Source organism: Callorhinus ursinus, unplaced genomic scaffold (assembly GCF_003265705.2).
Source record: "Callorhinus ursinus isolate GAN/ISIS: 27379988/994484 unplaced genomic scaffold, GSC_fseal_2.0 scaffold9, whole genome shotgun sequence".
Taxonomy (NCBI): Eukaryota; Metazoa; Chordata; class Mammalia; order Carnivora; family Otariidae; genus Callorhinus; species Callorhinus ursinus.
The window spans coordinates 48,990,601-49,013,723 of record NW_027397071.1 but is presented as its reverse complement, the minus strand read 5'-3'; the positions used below and the strand labels follow the sequence as shown (position 1 = coordinate 49,013,723).

The 23,123-nt window shown below is 41.0% G+C and overlaps 1 protein-coding gene across 3 annotated transcripts in view; it reads left to right on the top strand.

Annotated features, from left to right (window-relative positions):
- CACHD1 (cache domain containing 1) overlaps positions 1-23,123 on the top strand; it is a 208,569-nt gene that overhangs the window by 29,966 nt on the left and 155,480 nt on the right. Inside the window, exon 1 of one of the 3 annotated variants that reach the window (XM_073896600.1) lies at positions 2,469-2,487. The exons of the other annotated variants lie outside the window; for them this stretch is intronic. The gene's annotated coding sequence lies outside the window, so the exon portion shown is untranslated. Of the gene's footprint in view, positions 1-2,468; positions 2,488-23,123 lie in introns of those variants that run through there. 3 annotated transcript variants of the gene reach the window in all.

The following is a 23,123-nucleotide window of genomic DNA, read 5'->3' as shown; positions in this document are numbered from 1 at the left end:
ACAAACCTCCGGAGAGATCGTTTGAGCAGCTGCCTTTTGTACAACTGTTAGTTTTTCCAGACGAGGTGATGTTTATGATGTTAGAAGATTTGATCAAACCCTTACGGACTGATTTTTTTATCCCATTTTTATTTATTTTTTAAGATTAATTTACTTTAAAGAGAGAGTGAGCAAGCACAAATGGAGGGAGAGACTCTCAAGCAGACTCCCCACTGAGCATGGGGCTCATTCTCACAACCCATACGACCATAACCTGAGCTGAAATGAAGAGTTGAGTTGGTCGCCACCCTGGCACCCCTCCCATTTTCTTGATCATTGCCTTCAAGGCACCCAAGCCTCCAATAAATTGCATTTTAACAACCTGAATGATATTCTTCCTTAGTCATTTGACCTCATGTTCAGAACAATTGGTGAGAATAAAAAATGCCAGATAAGCAGAAGAGCGCCCATAGAGGACTCTGCCATGCATACTGCTGCACATGTACCTCGAGGGTGCCCAGTTGAACTCCCCCTGTAGTATGGTTGTACTATGAGAAGGTAAATCCCAGGGTTTCTTCTTCTGGGCTTCACAGAATTCAGGGAATTTATGAACTTGAAGGAAAAAAATTATAACCCCCCTAATGGAAATCTGGCATTTTTTTCATTATGATATAGACGACAAATCCTAATAGTATTAGCAGTACCTGGGACTTTGTTACCAAAACAAATCAAAGATACTCCATAACTTTTGTAGGTATCACAGATAACTTGAAATAACATGATCCACACTCCTTAGAAATTACAGTGTTTTGACACACTGCTCATCTTATTGATTAATGCATTAATAAAGGACACGTTATCCTATAACTCTTAAAAAAAGGTTTATAGTTTGTCCTTAAAATCATGCCCATTTTATTTTATGCATTTAAACGTGTGATTCTGAGAAGAGGACCACACATTTCACTGCCCTGGCCCTAGGCTCTATGGCACAAAAAACTAAAAATCTCTGGCCTAGGATAGGCTGTGGTAATGAACAAATCCCTTCATCACAGTATAAACGTATTTTCTTTCTTTTTCTTTTTTTTTGTAAGATTATTTTTGAGAGAGTGCAAGCATGAGGGTTGGGGGAGAGGGAGAGAATCTCAAACGGACTCCCCACTGAGTGCAGAGCCTGACTCAGGGCTCAGTCTCAGGACCCTGAGATCGTGAGCTGAACCAAAATCGAGAACTAGATGCTCAAGCAACTGAGCCACCCAGATGCCCCAGTGTAAATGTATTTCTTGTCAATGTCTCTTAGGTGTTGATATGGCTTTCCTCTTTTTTGATGTTAGTATCTAAATTTGTGACTTCCTGGTTGGCCTCCACAAGGCAAGACTGGCATGGAGAACCGGCCCCCGCCCTCCCACCCACTTCATTCTTGTAGGCTTTGGCTGGTTTGTTTTGTTCGGTTTCACGCATTCGAGTTTTTTTATTTTGGGGGCATTAATTCTGAGGATAGGAAAGGATTCAGCAATGATTATGTTTCTCAAGGAGGGGGTGCCAAGGCAAAGAAGGTTATGGCCAGGATCCAGAGTAGTCTTCGCTGGTTTTCTCCTTGGTGCTATTTTTGTGACCATTCACATGAGTTCCTTATGAGAAAGGCAGCAGTTAAACATGTAAGCTTCCAGCACCTTAGAAACGCCAGATGCTCCCTTTCTTCATGTTGACATACTTGTACAGTCAGAGCAGCTTGGAAATGCTCCAACAGGGCCTTTAGGGGTGAAATCCTGCATGTGTATCCAGCTTGGCAGCTCCCCTACTTGACATCGATGAGTTTTTGTTCCTTCACTGGTATGACTGATGCCATCTTGAGGTCCTGGGTGTCTACCCACTGTCACAGGTCACTTCTGATCACAACTCAGTGGATATATATTTGGTCATAAGATCCCACCTAACTTCAAAGGACCTGGGGTATGTGGGTGAGCACTTGGGACGTACAGTGTCTATACATACGAGTCTGTTTTACAACGGTATGCCTTTCATTGGCCACAAGTGTTGAGCATTGTATCTTCATCATTGAAGGTGTCTGATAAATATCTGTGTTCTAAGTAGTATCCTTGATTGGGCATGCAAACAAACCAAATGAAACCCATAATTGAAATTTCATAAAATCCTATAGGATTTTCTATACTAAGTACAAGAATTACACTATCCCTATGTAGATTTTATTAGAATTTTTCTGTAATTGAGTTGCTACTTACAAATTAAAATGGAGGGGGAGGAAATGGAGAATTGTAATCAGGTAGAAAGTGCAACAAGCTCACTACCATTTCATTTTCTAGGGGAAAGAAAAGAAAAATAGCAAGTTACGACCAGAATAGAAAAATTATTTGTCCTAATGTACTGATTGTATTTCTTGCCTCTCCTCCAGTTCACAACCCCTTCTCCCAGCTCCATCTTTATTTTATGTATTGTGTCTCTTGGGATAAAACCAACTTCATTCATCATGACCAGAGGCCTTCAAGTCTGGTTGGTAGCTGTATTCTTGAATTTATTTTCGTCTAGGTTTACTACCTCTTTGAATTGACTTATGTCTTTTTGTGTTGATGCCTTCAGCAGTTAATTCCACATTTTAAATAGTTTTTCAGTAAGAAAATACTACCTGGATGGCTTCTAGAAATTACTTCTACTTCAGGCAAAAATTACCTTGGGTAACATTATGTCTGTTTCTGGTGTCTTTTATGCTTAAAAACCAAATAATCATAATATAAATAAACACTTTGAAAGATTGCCTACCAGTACATTTCTCTTAAATTAGAAACCCTTTTCCCTGAAAGGTATAGAAGGATGGATGTTCTACTTTCCTGAAAGGCTAACAAAAAGAAATAAAAGTGACTTCCAGTTAGAAATCATCAGCTCTGTCTTATTTTTTTTTTTAGATTTTTTTTTCTCATTTTTAAGTAATGTCTACACCTAACATGGGCCTCGAACTTAAAACCCCAAGATCAAGAGTCACATGCTCCACCAACTGAGCCAGCCAGGTACCTCAGCTCCATCTTGTTTTTAATGAGGCACAGCCAGTTCTTAGAGGCATAAGTGTAGGTTTTGAGAGCAGAACTGGGCAGCACGTGTGAAGCAACTTTCAGGAGCGAAATGGTGCACGAGTTTGGCCTGGCTGCCTCTTTGCTGGCATGGATTCAATAAACAGTGACTTAATGACAGATAAAAAAGATCTGGAACTCAGGTGTCCTTGGTAAAAGGTGTGTTTTTTTCCCCTCTTAGTGTCCTTTCTCTATAGAAATTGTCCAGGTAGCAAGTTGGATGTAAGTCATATAAGGCTTAGCTTACACTAATAATAAAGTTAATTTGTCTTTGGTTGTTTTCCCAGTTTTTCTGTTTTAAATCTTAAGAAAAGCTGCACAGATAGAAGACCTATAACAAGCTAAACAGGATAGAAAGCATTGCAAGTAGGTGCCTTTCTCACAACGGAACTGTGAACTTACCCTGTAATGTATACTTCATAGCTGTCTTATTTGAGCAAATCCTCCTGAGCCCTAAAATTGATTTGTTGTATTGCTTCCACGTTTTTTGCCAACAGTTATTTAGACAGAGCTGAAACATATTAAACACGGGTTGAGTTCCCCATTGTCCTGTCTGGCACTCTGTTTCCATCCACAGTGTACACGGGTGTACATTAGATCACTAAGGGGCTCATTATTACTTAATTCCAGCCAGGACTTCATTTCCTAAACACATGTGCTTGCCTGGTATTGCTTGTAGGCCTTAAGCTCTCCTTTTCCCTCGTGTGTGTGTGTGTGTGTGTGTGTGTGTGTGTGTGTGTGTGTGTGTGTGTGTGTTGTTTGCAGAGAACAGGTACCACAAGAAATCTTTATATTACACGTTTTGTTTCTATTACACATTCCCTTATGTTGAGGGGATTTGGGGAGAAGGGGAATACCAGCTCTGTTTAGTGAATGTCAAAATTAGAGTGAAGTAGATGAAGTGAGGAGAGGTGAAAAGTTGTTGGAAGGGGAAAAAGAACAGAGTTAACTACAATGAAAACCACCGAACTTGAAGTTAGTTTTCCCAAACCCTAGTGACAGCCTAAAAACTGACCACTAACTTAGGGAAACTGAACTGGAAAAGACTTTGGTTCATTGCATCAAGTCAGAGTACTTTTCTCATTTTGGGTGCACTGATCTCCCCGTATTCCTTGGTGTTGGGAAAACCTGGTCAAAAAGGATAATTACTTTTTTATTTAGTGGCATGCTCTTCAAAAGGCAACAGCAAGTATTCATTAATTTCCATCTGATAGAGCTGAACTTTTTTTTTGTGGCTAAACAATTGAAACAGGAAATGACCCGAGATACAGTTTCCATGACACCCTGTCACTTGGATCCAGTTTTCCAGAAGATGAAAGACCAAAGCCGGCTTTTGATAGTGAGTAACTAATTGGACTGGCTGATAGTGGGAGTTTTTTAATGTGAAAAATAAAGGAGAAAAAACTGGAACAGCTGTGTTTTGGTACAGTTGTCTAATCCCCAGATAAAACACTCCAAGGACATTGAAATTGAATAGTGCCTTTAGTTAAGGGGAGAAATCTAAAATCTGTCAAAGCACTGGTTTACTTTAGAGAAAATACAGCATATATTTATGTGGAAAAGCAAAAAAACAAAATTTTTTTACAGAGCCAAGATACTAAGTGATGCCTTTTAGGAATTATTGTTCATGTAAGGAACGATTTTAGAGTTTTAAGATGTCTGCATGCACTCTTTTATGTGAAGAAAGAGACTGCCCACTAGATGACTTTTTCAGTCCACATTTTCTAAACATGCTTTTGTGCAGTGTAGTGGGTAGAGCTGATGAGTTGTGTTGGGAGGATCAAAAATATAACTTCTGTTAAACAAATTGAGACATTCAGGGCGCCTGGGTGGCTCAGTTGGTTAAGCGACTGCCTTCGGCTCAGGTCCTGATTCTGGAGTCTCGGGATCGAGTTCCCACATCCGGCTCCCTGCTGAGCAGGGAGTCTGCTTCTCCCTCTGACCCTCCCCCCTCTCATGCTCTATCTCATTCTCTCTCTCAAATAAATAAATAAAATCTTTAAAAAAACAAACAAATTGAGACATTCAGTTAGAAATGTTTTTATTGACCAGTCCCCACTACATATATAAACTTAGGCTTCAGTTGTATTTTGCCACTGAGGAGCTTCTCTGGAGAATTAAATGCGACCAAGCCACAGATTGGTTAGTCTAATAGGTAAAATTTATTGTGTACTATTGGAAAGATCCTTGACTGGGAGACTTAGGCTCTAACCAGTGACCTGATTCTTTCTCTAGGACTCTCTCCCTTTCTTTTGTAAATGAAGAGGTTGGAGGCAGTCTTTCTAGTTCTGTCAGTCTGTGTATTTTTTGAAATGTAGGCCAAGTTTTGACAACTAACCTAGAGGTAACAGTGATACAGTGATGAGCATAATAGAAATGCGTGTTAAAAGGTTAAATTAAAAGATGGAGAAAACATGTATTTTACTTAGGTATTTTGCCTCTTTTCGCAGGAGATTAATGGTGTATATTAGAACTTTGTTCCCTTACATTTGAATATTGAAGAATGCAGATGTTGAGCTAATGAATTTTCTAGGAATTCTCCCCCTCTCTTGTCTGGGTGTACCAGATTTCCATCTCTGCCAGTTTGACAGCTGTTGGATTTCCCTGTTTGGCTTAATTCTTTCATTTTTTGCATAGGTACCTCTCCTTGGTTTCGTTTTGCTTTCCCTAAATAGAAGGGTAAAACCGATGTTAACACTGAAATCCTGTTTAGGAGGCAGGGTGCGGTGGTGGAAAAACAGACTTAATCTGAGCATAACCAAGGGTGAGGAGCTGGGGAAGGCTGTCAGTTGCCTCAGAAGTCTCACCAGGTGCCCAAAGTTGCGTCTCTGGGATGGGACCTCCCTGCCCCTGGATGGTGCCCAGCCTTGCCTCCTGCTCTCACCCCTCCCCCAAGCTGCATCGCACCTCTTCGGACTGAGCCCTGCCCCCTGCCCTCCGGTCCCCTGCGCCCCATCCCCGACCCGCCTGGTGCTGGTCATCTCTGGCTCAGGGTCTTTCACCCGAACCCCTCCCCCTGACGAGGCTTCCCGTCTGCCACGCAGAATCCGCGTCCAGCGTTCTGGCTCTTTGTCCCCTCCCTTGGGCATTGCACCCCTCCTTGGTCAGCTCCCCTCTGCACTCTGCCTTTGTCTTCCACCCCAAGGCCTCACTTGCTCCTCCAGAGGGTCCCACCGAGCTTTGCCTGGCCAACCCGGGACCGCTCCTCAGGAGGGCCGTGACCTGGGGCGCCACCTCCAGCCCCTTCCACTCCTCCCCGCTTCGGGCTGCATTGGTTACTGAAACGGTAGGATTTTAAAAAGCCGTTCTTTTAAATGGGGAGGGTTTTTTCCACCCAAAACACTACAGTGAATTGCACTGCCAGATAATTTTGGCCCTTCACTGTGTCATTATTTCATTCTTCCCTGGTAAGTGCCAGGTGGCAGTGATTCTCTGGCGGACAAAGCCAGGGAGGAACCAGTGATCCAGCTTCACCTGTCCTAACTAAACTGCTGCCCGCCACTCATTCATTTAACATTGAAAAAGCACTTGATGCTGTTCTTGGCTGTGCTTGGCGCCTTGTACTGAGTTCTAGGAATTAAAAAAAAAAAAAAAAAAATTGCAGGGGCCAAAGCTCCTCGTGGATGCAGATAGGTCATGTAATTATCCTTTATTGAGCTCTTACCCAGTGCTAAATATTCTTATCTGCATTATCTTATGTAATCCTGACAACGTTGCTGCTAGGTAGATGCTATGATTGACCCTCTAATTACCGTTAATGACTGTAAGAGCCAGCATTTAAAGCAGGTATTTTTAACCACTACACCAAATGAGACTAATGAAGTGGTACAGTGCTGTGAGTGATTATGATCTGTTGGGCAGTGTTCTAAATGGCTTATGTGTATTAATTCGCTTACTCTTGCCAGCCACCACTGAGGTGTAAGTACTGTTCTTGATACAGAGGAGGATGTGAGGGGTGAAGATGAAATTACTTCCCTCAAAGTCACATGCAGAGCCCTAAGTCAAGGCCAGACAGGATGTAAATGTGCATCATGGGAAGAAGTGTTTTGTTGTTGTTGCTTTGTTTTACTTGGTGGAGGGTGATAGGTCAAGAAGGATTCAGAGAGGAGGTGTCTGTTGTTCTGAGTGTCTGGTGTATTATGGTGGTGGTCTTGTCCAGTACACACTGTGCTTATTTACAGAAGAAGCTCAAAGGGAACCCAGAAGACATTTTAAATGAGTAGAGCTGTTTAGTATTTTGGCTTAACTTTTCCTGAATTGTCTGCTCTCTGTGGGAAGAGCTTCCCCTATTAGAGTGTGTTTTGTTGGAGCAATTGGCAAAGTTATAGTTCCAAAGCATTTGAAAACCATGGATAGGAGCTGAATTTGCTTTTCTGTTCTTTGTATGACTGTTGTTAGGCAAGGATTTCAATGTACTTATCTATAAAATGGGGTTCCAAATAACTCTACCATCTTTTCTTATGAGATGTGAGTACTTTGAGGTCCTAGGCAATTAAGTGTTAGAAGTTCATCACTTGTAAATTAGTATGTATATAAATTAGTATTTCATAAATCCTGTTTTGATGGTTGTTCCCAATGTGCAAGGATCAGATAGGAACAGACTTATAGGGTCAGAGCCTTCTCCAAACTTCTCTAGTCAGAAACCATTCATTGATAGAGTACTCTGTGTGCCTCTGTGTACCCCTGAACAGCTTCTCACATGACAGTTAGCTAGATCTGCTTCTGCCTGTCCCACTGGGTTACGTGCTTCTTGGGCCGGGCTCTGCCCTACTCCTTTTTGCTTTTGAGTTTGAGACTGCATGCAGCACCTGCCAGTCGAATTAAACTAATGGGCTACTTGGGTAATGTTGAGATGAAAGGTGGTGTTTTTAGTTTTTCTGTTGTTTTTCCACCCCAGAGAGTAAAGGAACATGTTGCCTAGACTTGGAGAGCACAGGCTCGGAGGCCTCAGGGGGAGAGGTGAGGCAGGAGTATGGGGGAACTGGAGTAGGAATCTGCTGACAGCCAGGAGATAGGGAATGTGGAAACTCAGGTTGAATTAGGAAGATGAGCCAGAAATAAGACAAGAGTGAGCTTTCAGGAGCTGGGAGTGAGAATGGAACTTGAACTCCATGGGAATAGCACAGAGAAAATAACTCTTTTGATATGTCAAAAAAAAAAAAGTGATATTTATAGGAAAGAGCATACCTTCAAGAGTCAGAAGACTTGAGTTCTTGCCTTAGTGTATGCCTGGCCAAGTCACTTAAAGTAGGGGCCTCTATCTCTTTTACAATGTCCGATCGCCTTCTTAACGTGTTTCATAGGAATTTTGTAAGGATGCCAATGGAAGTTTCTTGTCTCCTGTGTAAAGGACAACATACATACTGGACTGGAAGTGGGTGAGCAAGAGTCTTTTGTAGAGAAAGAGTGCTGGATTTTGACTCCGAGGACTTGAGAGCATGTGATCTTTCTTGTGACCTCAGATTAGCCAATTAATCTGTCCAAGCCTCACCTGCCTTATGTGGAAAATGAGCATGATGATGGCTACCTTCCAGGTAACAGATCAGCCAGGCAAGGAACATATTCAAGTTGGGATTATCCTAGAACACCTGTTTTGGTGATTGACCTTCAACAGCTGCTACTCTTACTTAGATGTGGTCCTACCAAGTTGACAAGTTGTTGCTTCTCTCACTGACAGTGTGCTAGGTAAGACAGATGTGAGTCATGTAGAGAATCGTAGTCCGTGTTCTGACTGGACATTCAGGTCTGACACTGGTTTACCTCTACAGATTTTTTTTTTGGTTTTTAAACTCATAAGCCCGAGATGGCTTCTTCAACCTAGTGAAGTTGTCTCCCTGGCGGTTATTTCAGTCCTGGAAAAAAGCCCTGGACTCCCAGCCACTTGTCTTTCCTTTGGTGACTCCTGCCATCTCCTCCCTCTGTCTCTTTCACAAGGGTCTTCTCCCTTCATGATTGGTACCTCCCCCACCCATCTTTGCCCAGAAGGCAAGGACTGTGGAAAAGATCTTTTTTTTTTTCCTTGCTAATTTTAAGAGAGAAAACAGTAGGGCATTGCAGAGATTACTCTGAGACTTCTAGAGGACTCAAAATTTAATGAAGTTCATTCTTTGCCTTTGTTACCTGTATTTTCTGCTTTTATTCCTGAGGGTTGGGGCTCATCACCTCTTTGAACAGTCATTAGCAAAGGCCTTATAACTTCCTCCACCATGTCACCTTTCATGCCTGTGGTACCTGCCCTTTGTAGCAAATGCTGAGTTTTCATTTTTTAGAAATCTCTCAGACTGGGTAATGTAGGTCCACTTGTCCTCGACTATGTCCAGGAGAGAGTAATTGCAAAGCAAATCCCAGATTGTAATAAGGAATTGTTGAAAGAACACCATTTCTAATTATTTCTTTGGCATCAGCCACTTAATATTAAAAAGGTAGATTTGAATCGACTAAAGATGAACAGCTTTAGTTCATTTATCTTAAAAAATAAGAAGGAAAAGGGTCTTAAGGTAAAACACTGAGCTATTCAGTTATTTTATAAGGCTTTATTTTTCTTTGACCATGAAATCAGCCCTTGGGGGCTTTTTAAAGTAGAGGAGTTTTGTTAAATCTACAAGGATAGAAGAAAAACACTACAAATTATATATAAATGTGAAGGTAAGGCTATCAGGTGAATTTTGTGAAGACTTTTTTTTCAAAGTCCAATTTATACACGTATTTTAATGTTAGTGACATTTGTATCTTTATTAATAGTAGGAAAGATTTTAAGTCAGACTGAGTCTCAAGTGCTTAGGTGTATTTAGTACCTACACAACTATTGTTAATGATATTTAAGTTCAGGATTATAAAGAAATGATAGGTTTCAGAAAAATAGTTTTTAAGTGTTGCTGACTTGTCAAATCACTAAGTCATAGACCTGAAATTAACACTGTGTCAACTATAGTCAAATTAAGAGGATGGGGAAAAAAATGAAAAAAGAAAGATTGTTGAAAACCTGACAACCCAGATAGTACATGATAAAGTCCTATTTATGACAGAAGAGTGAAGAGGGATTAGCACATTCATTAAAAAAAACTATATTTAGGATGATTTAGGATATTGTTTAAATCTGCTTTTTAAACACATTTTTTCTCCGGGAGTCAAGAACCAGGAGCCTTGGGTGAATTCTTAGTGCTGGCACTTGACCAGCTTTATGAACCTGAGCAAGTCAGTACCTTATCGAAAGTGAGTGGAGAGGTACATAGAATTGCTCCAAAAGGGTTGTGGTGGAGGGTCAGCAGATCTTTGGACATTAATTGCTGTTTTGGGTGTCCTGCATCCTAGGCACCTTTTTTTTGAGGAAGGGTGGATGATCTGTCTCCCTGCTCCATAGCAGCTAGGGTGATAGGTGTGTTACTGACACTAGGTGATCAGAGTCCTGCCTGGGACTTTAAACATTTAGGCAGCAATAGATGAGGGACAGTTGGTGATGTTAAGATTATGGAAAAGACATTCCAGTGACAGGAACAGCCAGTTGACCACTGTTGCCTTCTAGTGAGGCTGTTTTAGTGACTTGATCTCTTGGAGAGTACTCTCAGCTATCTAACCTTGCTAAGATTCTGTCTCTTGTGTTTCTCACGTCTTTCTAACAAATTTCTTTTCTGCTTATGTTAATTTCTGTCTTGATATATTTTTCTGGTGGTAGTCCTCATTCAACTCTATCTAGTTTTTAAGCTATAAAAACCAGAAATTGGCAGAGAGATTGGCCCACTGGTCTAAGATACAGATAAATTCAGACAATGCTATGTGCCCTTGTAAGTCTTCCTGCCGGATTGTTGGTATGATCTAGATGAGATATTGCTGTGGGACCTTGAAAGTTCAATGCATTCAGAACCTTTTATCCCTGGAGGTTCTTATGAGGGGAAAATCTACAGGATTAATATGGTTGTGGGTACTGTTAAGGTTTAGACTGTCAAAGAAGGGCCTAGGGTTTGGTGAGGTTCAAAGGCACACAATTCAATTTGTGCTCTTTCCATCTTCATGTCTCCTACCACTCACTGCCCTGCTCTGAATGGAGAGAGGCTACTCTAGGAGTAATGGAGACAAAATACAGCAGCCTGCAGATGTGACCGTCTTGGCTGAATTCAATCCTTCCGGACTTCAGTTGGCTGTACCTTCCTCTTCTCTTTCTCCTAAGAGGAATTTCCTTTTGAAATGTCTTTCAGTCATATGTATTCTGTAGTCATCAGCACGTGGATTAGGGGTCACTTCATGTATTTATGAACTAGCTTATATAAAATGTCTCTTTGGGGAGTGGAACTTTGTTTTCCAACATATGTATGTGGTAAACTTGACATGAGCTAGGATTAAGTTGTGTTTTCCACCAAGTGTCTACCAGACTCTGTCATCATCAGGCCATCTTTTTATAAAAGCTAAGATACACTTTGTGAGTTGAATGTTAGTCTCTAGCCTGTGAACATTCTTCCACAAGTCCATGCCAGACAGGCACAAATTCCATCCTTGGGGTGCTTTTCCTGTTATCACTTGCTCTTATCAGATCCTGAGGTCCTGGCACTCTTGTTTTCAAATCTTGATTCTACTGCAAGTTGGTTTACCTTGAGTAAGCCACTTGACTTTTAGTCTGAGATTCTCTACCTGCAGTTTTGTTGTACTGTTTATCAGGTTGTTCTAAGGCAGGTTTTCTTAAAACTTGAAACTAATGACATGTGGTGGGGTGGTGTCCTTGGCGCGGGGTGGGGGGCTGTCTCTTCCGTGCACTTTAGGATCTTTAAAATCTCTAGCTTCTACCCACTAGATGCCAGCTCTGCCGCCTCTTCCCTCCCCACCAGCCCACACCAGTGTGAGAACTAAAAATGTCCTGTGGGGTGTGTGGCTACATAATGGCCCCCATTGAGAAATACTGTTCTAAGGTTGGAACACTTGGGGGTGCTGGGTGGCTCAGTCGGTTAAGTGTCTGCCTTCAGCTCAGGTCATGATCCCAGAGTCTGGGAATCAAGCCCCTCATCGGGCTCCCTGCTCAGGGGGGAGCCTGCTTCTCCCGCTCCCTCTGCTTCTCCCCCTCCCCCATGGTGATGCTCTCATGCTCTCTCTCAAAGAAATAAATAAAAAATCTTTAAGGTTGGAACACTTGTATATGTAAAAGCCTGTTTGCAAGCTGAATAGCTGTAAGATAACTACTAGACATTTTACTGAACATCTCCTTCAAGCAAAGCACTGTGCTAAGTGCAGTGGAGAAAAGAGACAAGAGCCGTAAGTTAGTTACTATTCCTGCTTTGAGCAGCTACTATTGGGAGAGATGATACACGGGAGAATTTGATAAACCTGCAAGGTTCAAAGGCAAGGTGGCATTTGAGGGCTACCTTAAAGGGAACAGTAGAGAATGGAAGGAAATCCAAGAAGGAATCAGTGCTTCATTTCTAGTCTTTTGATAGGTTGCCAGTCAGAAAATCGAAATTAGTGAAGTAGGTCTTAAATGCATGTGGCAGACTGAAGATTGTTATGACCCACCGGGGGGAGACTGCTACTATTCAGTGGGAACTAGTTGTTGACCGTGGGAATGTTAGTCTGGTGTTGCCAGATCTACCAGTTTTTTGAAAGATGTTGAAAATTCAGATTGTTGTAAAATGTGACATTTCCCATACTTTAAACATTGGCTCAATTTAAAACAGCAGTAACCTTGTGCTGTTCAAGTTAGGTTGCCAGTTTGCAGTCTCTTCCAGGTAATCTTTTTAGGGGGGCCCTTCACCCATCCTTTCTCTTAGAAACTATTGGAGAAAAAGTTAAGCTGGTCTGTTCCTTCGTCCTGTATACTATTCATCTCCACCCATGTTTTACTTTCCCCATTTGAACTTCAGCTATCAACATAAAGTGTAGATCTAAAGTCTTGACTCAGGTTAAATAAAATAACATATTTGGAAAATGTGGACATCTTTTACTTAATTCTCCAGGGTCTTCAGCTAAAAGTGAAACCTGAAATGGTTGCCAGTAAATGCCTTTTGTAGCCTTGGAAATTCAACGTGATTTATCACTTGGTGGTAATAACTGTGGAGGCCTCTATATACAAGAAAGAAGTTAAAGGTAAAGAGGCCAAAAATAACAAATAAAACCATATGGCTTTTTTCAAGAGGTGTCCATATGGCTATCTAGCTAAAAATGACTCTTGCCAGCTTGAATGTGAATTTTTTTTTGTAGTTTTACATAAAAGCCTTTTAGTTTTAGCACTGTAAAGAAGGAATTCTTCCTCTTCTAGGTTTTTGAAAAACTGAACTGTGAGATGGGGGAGGAATGTATTCATAGGCAGCAGAGCTAGAGTCATAGTTGACCGTAGGATTATTGGTATTTACCTCACTTGCAAAAGCTATGTGATGACCGCTTTTCAAATTCTTTAAGTCTCCGGTGATAGTTAACCTTTTTATGATGTATCCAAGTTCCATGTCTGATGGTCTAGCTCAGTGTGCCATCTTGTTGAGGATGAAGTAGGAAATACTTTGTAAGATGCCTTGAGGAAATGACGACAGAAGTCTGTACAATTTTTACTTGTATAGTAAAGTAAATGGCATAATCTGGTCCGATTTGTTCTTGCAGTCTTTCAGTAGTTCTAGTTAAATAATCTATAATTATGATGAGAAAGAGCATGAAGTTGACTAGTACATAGTCTCCAGAGTTCCTGCGTTCCGCTTTTGGCCATAATGGAGCTATTTCCCCCGTGTTCAGACTCCATACTGTTCTTCATTGACATGTTGGTATCCATGTGATTTTTGTCACAGTATTGGATGATTTGGGAAGAACACACACATTCACACATGACCCAAAAGGATAAAAATCAGAGATCTAGGTTAATCTGAGTGGTATGAATTCTTAAAGTTTTTCTTCATTTTTCTAATGAATCCTGAACTCATTAATACAAACTATTTAACAATTACTGTGTCTGCTCACCTCGATCGAACAGTATACTTCTGAAAAACAATTTCTTTGGTGTATATGTTAGAAAATAGGACTGGGGAGCCGTGGAAGTTAGACTTTCAGGTTATAATGAAAACAGGAAGTAATACAGATCCTCCCACTTTGTGCAAGAGGTTAAATTTAAATTACCCTAAGAGTTTCCTCAAACCATATGCATTTCCAGTCTGATTGGTTTGACATTTGTCCAGGACCTTTGGAATATAAGCTTATGCAATTAAAAACTAAAATTTTTCTATCCTTGCAAGTTCAAAATATCTCAAAGCGTTTTTTCCCCTTCTTAAATCATTTTGACTATTAGTATTTGTGGTGATATGGCTTCCTCATATGAAAAATGCTATTATGCAACAGATGTAGTGTTGCCTGACTGCATGCCAATTCTGTTCAGATTGAGCCGCAGGGACTGCTTGTTAGCTCCCTAGCTGCCTGGGAGAGAGGGTAATGTAAAATTAATGTATGAAGAAAGGTCTGTTATCTGACACTATTTGGGGATGCAGGTAGTGTGAAGTGGTGTACAGAAATTAAACTAACCCGGTAATCTATGTTTATGCAAATGTGGCTGGGATTCATGGTTCCAACTCTGTTAGTTTTTAATTTAAAAAATTGAGGGCATTGATTTCCACCCCTACCCTCCCCACCCTACTTCATGAACTTGAAGTGTGTATAAGCTTGAGATTTTGAGATCTTTAAGTTTTTGGAATTGAGGGTGGGCTTCATAGGATTGGAGAGGAAGTGGTAGAAGAGATAGTTACTAAGATTCTCACAGACAGGCTACAGATACCTGAGAAAATGATTGTTTATTCAAGTAGTCTTTTTCTTGATAAGTAGCATGTAAACTACATCCATGCTAAACATTTTCAGATTAATTTGAAACTAACCTGGATCCTTCCTTCAGCGAGGTAGTTCCAATTATTAATATGCCTATCCTTTCGTATTTTTTCCCCCTGTGGTAATTCTGCAATCAATTATCAGTATCTCTCCATTCTTATTTTTACCAAAGCAGAGAATTACAGCATTGTCTCGCTGTCCAGTACATAACTCTGCCATATCTTTTCTCATGTGGTTCCCAAATAGCTGCTTTGCCGATTTGCTTCATCTCCACACTGGGAACATTACTGTGTAATAAACCATCTTACTGCATTTGTAACCACAATATCCAGTGTGGCACCTGGTGCACACTTAGATGCTTAATAAGTTGCTTGCTTATGAACAAAGGTTCTGTCAGTGAGGTGGTTAACACTGGACAGAAGAGAGGACCAAATAGGCCATATATATTTTTCCACTTTCATGAATTATTTAATCCTTAAAACAGTCTTGCACAATAGATACTATCTGTTTTATAGGTTATTACCCCCACATCGATCTCAGAGCTGATTAGGAGAATGAGTCTGGATTTGAACCCAGGTTTTTATCCTCTGGTTATTCTTACCACAATGCCACAGGAAGACATTCTCTAATATAGAAACATTTTTATCCAAACTTTCTTCTAGAGACTTGTGTCTCTTTGAATTTGCTAGGGCAATGCTTTTTCATATTTCAAACCCTTCTCCCTAATAAACAGGAGTGGAGTTCCACCAGAAACAAAAACACAAAAACTTGTGTAGCAGACCTGTAATGGGAAATACAGCCTTGGGGTTAACTGGAGTAAGCCCAAAGACCTGGCTTCTTATCTCGTTTCTCTGTTTATTAGCACTGGGACCTTGGGTAACTCCTTTAAGCCTCAGTTTTGTCATATGTAAATTGGGGATGCTATTACAACCTATCTCACGCTTAAGGGAATCCCATGAGATAATACCTGTAGAGCACTTGCTAGCTGTCTGAGACGTAGTAAGTGCTCAATAAATGTGTTGCTGTAAACACATAGGTACTTTTCACTCACTCAGCAAATATATTTACTGAGTGCATAGTACGTGCTAGGCACACTTAGGTCCTGCTAAGTCATCTGTTATCAAAAATGCCTTTCTGTATGGAATTTACATTCCAGTTGCATTCCAACAGGAGAGAGCAAGACAATAGACATAATGAATGTCAGGAGGAAATAACATTGCACTTTGGGGTGCAGCTGGTGCTATTAAGGGGAGAAAGGGTGAGGAGGAGCAAAAGAGTGTGTAGGGGCCTGGGGTGGCCTTTGAGATTGACATTAAATGGAGTATTCAGTATGGGACTTATTGAGAAAATAACACCTGAGTAAAGACTTGAAGTAAGTAGGAGGTAAGGGAGTTTGCCATGTGGATCTCTGGGAAGAGCCTGGCAGAGGGCTTATGCTGGGGGGTGAACAGCAAGGAGGCCAGGGTAGCCGGAGGACTAAGAGGCATCAGTAGGGCCTCAGAGGCCATTGTGAGAGTAAGGAAGAGCCGTGGGGGGCAGGTCTTGAGCAGAGGAGTGATGTGATCATCATTGCCATGCTGCTTCTCATCAGGAGGAGGGACCTGGGCAGTGTAGCTCTTTGCTCCCCTCTCTCCTATTGGCTTAACCTTTTACACTTTAAGTGTATGGGGGAAAAAAGTGCATTCGACCACCCCAGGGTAGCTGCCCTGCCTACTCTGTCATTGATTGAACCTGGCAGTCCTGTGGCTGTAATGGCTGTATTCCTTGGGAAACAAAGGAAATGATTAGATCTTAAGAGGGGAGGAAAGTAGAATCCTGTGGTAGCACAGCTTGTGATCTTCTTTGAACATGACGTGATGTCTTCCAGGCTTCCTGCACTGAACCAGGAAACCTTAAGTAGAGGATCCTGGGAGGTGTTGGTTGGTTTAGTGGTTTTTAAATGTTTGTATCTCCTTACAGCGAGGAGGATCCATTATGGGGGAAAAGGAAGAGCTGAAGTGTGGTAATTTGTCAGCTCGTGACCTATGCCTAACTTCTTTCCTCCAAGGTAACAGTGGCAGATAGACGCTCATCACACATAGGGATGGAAAAGGTTTGTGTGCTCTATCTCCAATGAGAATCAATGACTTTTCAACCTGGTTTCAGTATCCAGGACAGTCTTCCACTGTTTCTTGTGTGTTCGGGTCTTCTCAGCCACATTAATTTTGACATATAAAATCATGCATGGGAACGTGGTCCTATTAGGGAATGATGGGATGGAAGCAGGTCAGGATGTAAAACTTTACACAGGATCACATGAGCTTGGAGTCAGAGGACCTCGATTATGTGCCTGCCTTTGTCAAAGTAGCTATGTGACCCTGATACCTGGGCTCAGACTTCTCCTCTCTGAAATGGGTTAAGTCACACGTGCCTTTTTCGCCTTACAGGACAGGGGAAGAAGTAAGGTATACAGATATCCCCATGTACTAGTATTGTGACCCCCAAATGTGGGGAACCACTTTTCTGGTGAAGTTACTATTTGGGAACAGAGTGTGGGATGGTTCTTGTTTACCTTTTGTAGAGAACATCAGCATGCCAAGCATGGTATTTATTTCTCCACTGCCTCATTCCCTGGGAGTTGAAGCTTTTGTCTTCCTTTCAGTTTATCTACAACCTATTGTGTTTGAAAACCGCAGAGATAAGGGCCTTACCTGGACCATCAGCCTGTGCCTTCAGACCCACACCCTGACAAGACTTGTCCTCTACCTACTGGTCCTACTAATATCTCCCCCCCCCCATTCTCTTAATTATTTGAGGTAATTTTGGAGATAGGCATCACTTAATTGAGTTAAAGCTTTACATTTGAGGGGTTACTCATTAGCAGGAACAATTTTTTTAATCTCATTAACCCCTTGCAACCTATTTGATAATAGACTTAATGGAGAATTTGCTCAAAAGTCTCAAAGAGCCACTAATAGCTTCTTGTGCCTGATAAACTTTTTGCCTGCAGCAATGGAAATGTGGGAAAACTCCAGATGCTAAATAATCTGGGGCCAGCAGGTTGAGGCAGTGGAGCTTTTCATTTGAGGCCCAGCCAGGAATTGCTACAAGAGGTAGTCCTATCAGATACTCTAAGGAGGGTTGATTTCAGAAATGGAAATATGTGGAACACCTCAGAAAAATTATTCATCTGCTCCAGGCCTCAGTTTCCTTATCTCTAAAACAAAAGGATTGACTAATTTCGTAATAGGGCATGCATTATTATTTCTAATATTTAAAAAAAAAATACCTACCGAACCATATAAGTCTGAATGAACTTGGGTTTGTTTGTTGTTGTTGTTTTTTCCCTCCTAGCAAAAAAGTTAGCAGTGATTTCCTGTTAACTGTCAATCAAATGCTCCAAGTAACTCGAGTTAACCAGAGTTAAAATACTAAGCTGGTATCATTCCAGGGCAAACCCCAAATCTTGATATTTTAGTTAGTCTTATGACAGGCATAATTTGGACTTTTTCTTTTTGTATTGCAAACAGCTCTCAATCATTGCCACCTGTTGCAAATTGACCTAAGCCAGTTTGGTTATGCCCAAGTCCTAGGGGGTTTGGGGAGGTAAATTTTGATAGCAGCCAAATTATTTGAGGGGAGTAAGGTTTAGCTACTGTCCCACAACTTTGCCACCTGGTTATAACTAAAGCAAGTCTGAGACACAATCCTGCTACACATACAGACGTTGATTATCAGCCAGCAGCCACGAAGTAGTTCATGCAAAATTGCCCTGTATGTTTTAGAAAGTCCCAGCTCTCTGCTGTTGGTTGCTCTGCTCACTGCCTTGCATGAAAACTGCACTCGTAGACACGACAACATTCCAGAGGAGCGTTCTGTTATCCTTAATAATCAGCATCAAGCAACTGGCAGTCTTCCAGTCGTGGCTGGACTTGGGGCCGTTTGGGGGACAAACTGATGAAGGCTGCACTCTTGTTCATGCAAGAGTAGGGGTATCTCTAAATATTTTGGCTAATCCTTATAACTTAAATATATCTTTAATTCCACAAGTGAAGGCCCATTTCTAACATTTATACTGCCTGTTTTTTTTTTTTTTTTTAAAGATGTATTTATTTAGAGAGTGCCTGGTCATGTGCATGTGTGAGTAAGGGGAGGGCAAAGAGGGAAAGGAAGAGAAGCTGACTCTCTGCTGAGTGTGGAGCCCCCTGGCTGCAGGGGAGGTGGGGGCTCCATCCCACAACCCTGAGGTGACTAGGTCAGCTAAACCACCCCAGGCACCTGCCCCACTCTAAGTCCATCAATTTTAATGCCTGTTTATAAGCCACTCATTTCACATACATGCACACGCAGATGTGCGTGCACACACACACACACTCTCCCACCTCTGACATTTGCTTTGCTAATAGGCGAAGGGTCTGGTGTTGATTAAAACGAATAACGGAAACATTTGCAGTGCCTCTTTTTGGAGTATGTCTTCATGATTAGAACACAAGCTGCCTCCCGTTGGAGATGGCCTTCCTGAATGTAATGCCAACTGCATCTGAGTTGTAGTTTAACCTAATTAAGTCCCACACAATATCACATTACCTGTACTGAATTATTGCTAACCTAATTAGGCATCTTAACACTGCCTTTGTGGAGCCCAGTGGTGGAAACCACTGTTATTAATGGCACTCTGTAGGAGTTAAGACTTTGAAATGACTTTTCAGGATTCCTTTATTCAAAAAAGTGTTTAACCTCTACATATTCAGAACCATCTTGTCACTGGGTGGAAAACCCATATTAGTTACCATTTATTGCGTGCTTACCATGTGTCAAGTAATTTATGTATACTGTCCCTACTTCTCATCCAACCTGTGAAGTGGAGACTCGGCTCCACTTCACAGACAGAAAACTGAGTTTGAGAAAGATGTGTGGAACTCTTATTGAAAGGTAGGTCCGTCTATTCAGATGGGGCTGTCCTATAGCCCCTGCTTAGTTTCTTAATGTTGCATAACAAAGTACCACCAGCTTTGCGGCTTAAAACAACACCTATTTATTACCTAGCAGTTTCTTTAGGGCCGAACTCTGGGCTTGGCATGGCTGGATTCTCACTGGACTGAAATTAAGGTATTAGCTAGGGCTGTGATGATCATGTGGGTTTAGGAGTTATCTCCTACATCACTGGTTATAGGTAGAATTCTTGGGGTCTTAGGTCCAAGGTCCCCATTTTCCCTGTAGCTGCTGGCCAGGGACCTCTTTGAGTTCCCAGAGGTTGCTCAGTACGTTGCCCTGTGGCTTCCAGGTTCACAGTTCACAGCATGGGTGCTGTTTCTTTCTAGATCAGCTGGAGTGTCTCTCTGATTTCTCTTCTGGCACTAGCCAGAGAAAAACTCTGCTCTGAAAGGGTTCGTGTGATTAGATTAGGCCCACTGGCTAATCTTCCTTTTTGAAAGTCAGCTGTACCATCTGATATAACCTGATGATGGGAATAAAATCTCTCTGAGAGTATGCAGGGTATGTATAAACAGGGGTCAGAAATTTTGGGACCATCTTAGCATTCTGCTCATGAAACCCTACTCAAAATTTGATCTGGAAGGAAGACAGCAGGAAACGTGCTAATACTGTTCTGAAGGTTAATGTTACATGGCAGCTTTAACCAGGAGGGATGGAAGGAACCAACCTGAGGTTGCAGGTACCTAGAGATGGGGACCCAAAGGTAGTTCTTTGTGCCTGACCATTTTTGCCTAGAGCAGACCCTAAAAATTACCGTAACAGTAACAGATCTTAGAATGTGGTCTAGGTAAGAACCAAATGAGCCTTAGTTGGGGAAGTGGGCTTAATTTCCTCATTACATGAGATGGGTTTTGTTTTGTTCCCTAAAATTAATACTGTGGCTAAGAGGTATCAGCCTAAGAGCAGTGAATGGTAGCTTTGTATCACTAGGGCTCTCACTGTACCTATAACACAGTCTTTCACAGTAAATACCATTGAATTGAGGACTGTTGGAGAGTGTGTGACTACTTATTCCTTACTCAATATGTTATACCATAGAAACCTTTGCTACCTTTTTTGAAAGAAATCTCTTAGAATGGTAGTATCTTTCAGTTACATAACAACTGGCAATTTATGAAATGTATTTACAGAAGCCATTTTTTTCTGATTTTATTTTTAATTGAGATAAAAGTCCAGTGCACAAATCTGAAACCTGCAGCTTGATGAAATTTTATATATATTTATCTGTGTGTAACCCACCCACCTGGGGCAGAATAAAGGACATTTCCAACACCTCTGAAGGCTCCCTTGCACTCCTTTCTAGTTAATCTCTCTTTCCAGAGGTACCACTAGTCACAGAAAGACGAGAGGGAGAGGAAGGAGATCTTGTGACTTATAATTTGTGCAGACAGGAAAGCCCAGATTTCTGATTTCTAGTTATGTGCTCTTGCTTCCAGAAGACACTGTACCCTTGGACCAGACCTTTCTAGTAGACCATTTCTTAAAGCACTAGGTTCAAGAATGCCTTCTTGTCCAAGACTCGGAGGCAGCCACTGGTGATTTTCTATCCCACATCCTTTTGTTCGTAAATCAAGCAAATCTAACACATTTAGTACATATTGAGTACCATCATATATGTAACTTTTAAAGTTTTTATTTAAATTCATTATTTAACATGCAGATATATGTAATTTTTAAACCAAGATTTTGATGCATCTGAGAGCATTTTCATTATATCTGATGGTATAGGATATAAAGAATAAAGTGTTTTGTGCTCCAGACACCTCTTTATTTCAGAGGTAGTAAATGAAAAGTTTTGATGTTGCCCTTTGGCTGTCTCCTTAGAACTTGTGAAAGGCACTGATATCTTCCAGAGCCATCTGTACTTCCCTTGTCCTTTTTTAGGGAAGTGATGTGTGCCTGACTGCAGCCAGGAAAGACTAGTTAAAACAACAGAATTAAGGGCTGAAATCTTTTTTTTTTTCCCTTAAAAAAAAAGAATCTGTGGATTTAATTTTTTTTTAAATTGCTTTATGGAGATCTTCACATACCATGTAATTGACCCATTTAAAGTGTGCAATTCAGTGGCTTTTAGTACATTCACTAATACTGGCAACCATCATCCTGGTCCATTTTTGGAACTTTTTTTTTTTTTTAATCCCCACAAAAAGAAACCCTGTACCGTTTAACTATCCCCTTGGTGTTCTCCTCTTGGCCCCCTCAGCTAGCCCTAAGCAAGCAATAATCTACTTCTCCATAGATTTCCCTGTTCTGAGCATTTCGTATGAAGAGAATCATATTTGATCTTTTGTGACTGGATTCTTTCACTTAGCCTGATATCTTCAAGGTCTGTAATGCTGTGGCATGTATCAGTACTTGATTCCTTCTGGTGACTAAATAATATGCCATTGCATAGATATGCCATATTTTTGTTCACACATTCTTCAGTTGTTTGGCATTTGGGTGGTTTCCACCTTATGGCTACCATGAATACTAATGCTGGCTGTGAGGGTTTGCATACAAGTTTTTTTGTGGACATAGGTTTTCATTTCTTCTGGGTATATGTGTATGAGGGGAATCGCTAGGCATTTGGTAACTCTCTAATCATTTGAGGAACTACCAGACTTGTTTTCCACAGTGTATTTACCATTTGACATGCCGGCCGGCAGTGTATGAAGGTTGTGATTTCTCCATATCCTTACCAACAGTCTGTGTTATCTGACCTTTTTTTGTCTAGCTGTCCAGTAGATGCTAAGTGGTATCTCACTGTGGCTTTGATTTTCATGTCCTTGATGATTAACAATGTTGAACATCTTTTCATGTGCTTCCTGACCATTTGTATATCTTGGAGAAATGTCTATTAAGATCCTTTGCAAAAAACAAACAAACAAAAAAAAACCCTTTGCCTATTTTAAAATTACTCTTCTCATTGAGTTTTAAGACTCTTTTATATATTCTAGATACAAGTCCCTTATGTATGATTTGCAAATATTTTCTCCCATTATGTAAGCTGTCTTTTCACTTTGATGGTGTCCTTTGAAGCACAGAAGTTCTTAATTTTGATGAAGTCTGATATATCTATTTTTTTGTTGCTCAGGTTTTTAGTTTCATGCCTAAGTCTTTTGCCAAAAGGTCCTGAAAATTTATGTACAGATCGGTGGATGTTCTTAAAAGTTATGAAAGATGCTGATGTTGGCGGGGGAGATAGGTGAGTGGTACATGGGAACTCATTGTATTTGCAGCTTGTGAGTCTGAAATTTTTTCAAAAGAAAACATTTAAAAAAATGGGGCATAGGTAACATTCAAGAGACTCGGGCTCATTTGATAGTTTCCCTC